Source organism: Abrus precatorius, unplaced genomic scaffold (genome assembly GCF_003935025.1).
Source record: "Abrus precatorius isolate BTA unplaced genomic scaffold, Abrus_2018 Scaffold7, whole genome shotgun sequence".
NCBI lineage: Eukaryota > Viridiplantae > Streptophyta > Magnoliopsida > Fabales > Fabaceae > Abrus > Abrus precatorius.
Window position 1 is genome coordinate 20,125,548 of NW_020874417.1, and position 943 is coordinate 20,126,490.

General features: G+C 36.9%; 1 non-coding gene across 1 annotated transcript; it reads right to left on the reverse strand.

Moving 5' to 3' along the window:
• Nucleotides 1-603: 603 nt before the first annotated feature.
• LOC113873911 lies at nt 604-710 on the reverse strand. The gene has a single exon (XR_003505977.1). It is a non-coding gene; the product is annotated as a small nucleolar RNA R71 (small nucleolar RNA).
• Nucleotides 711-943: the final 233 nt, after the last annotated feature.

A 943-nucleotide genomic window follows, 5' to 3' on the forward strand; every position in this document is an offset into this window, starting at 1 on the left:
GTTTAGTTGTATATGCGTGGGAAAAACAAAAATAAATCTGCTCTTGTCTTTGATCCTGACATTGATAGAACTCTTAGGAGATTAAGAAAAGAGACTAGAGCAGAAAGATTTGTAGGAAGTGACAGTGATCTAGAGGTTATACATTCTCCAGAATTTCAAGTCACTCCTTTTGCAAATAGGAAACATTCACCTTTTAGACAACCAACTCCAAAAGTTGAAATGGCAGAACAACAAAGAATGAGAACACTAAGAGATTATGCAATTCCAGATATGCAAGGCTATAATTCTTCAATTGTTAGACCAACCATTCAAGCCAATCATTTTGAGATAAAACCAACCTTACTTCACCTAGTGCAGCAGGACCAATTTTCTGGTGGAATTTCTGATGATCCTAATCTGCATATTTCTAATTTTCTGCAGTTGTGTGATACTATAAGGATGAATGGAGTAAGTGAAGATGCTATAAGACTGAGGCTATTTCCATTTTCTTTAAGAGGCAAAGCCAAATGTTGGTTACAAGCACAGCCTCAAGGAAGTATCACCACATGGACTGAACTTGTGAATAAATTTCTAACAAAATATTTTCCTCCCTCAAAAGCTGCTAAGCTGAGGGGAGAAATAACATCGTTTGTGCAGTAGGAAGGAGAATCACTTTATGAAGCATGGGAAAGATATAAAGAGTTGCTGAGAAGATGTCCACATCATTGTATTCTAGAATGAATGCAGCTGGAAACTTTTTATAATGGAATGAATGTAGTAACTAGAACTATGACTGATGCAGCTGCAGGAGGATCTTTGAGCATGAAATCCTTGGAAGAAGCCCAAAGAATCATTGAGATGATGGCTTCATCCATGTATCAGAATTCCAACTTGAGGAATACAAGAAGAGGAAATGAATATGAAGCAAAGATGATGAAAACTTTTCTTGCACAGAATCAGCTGC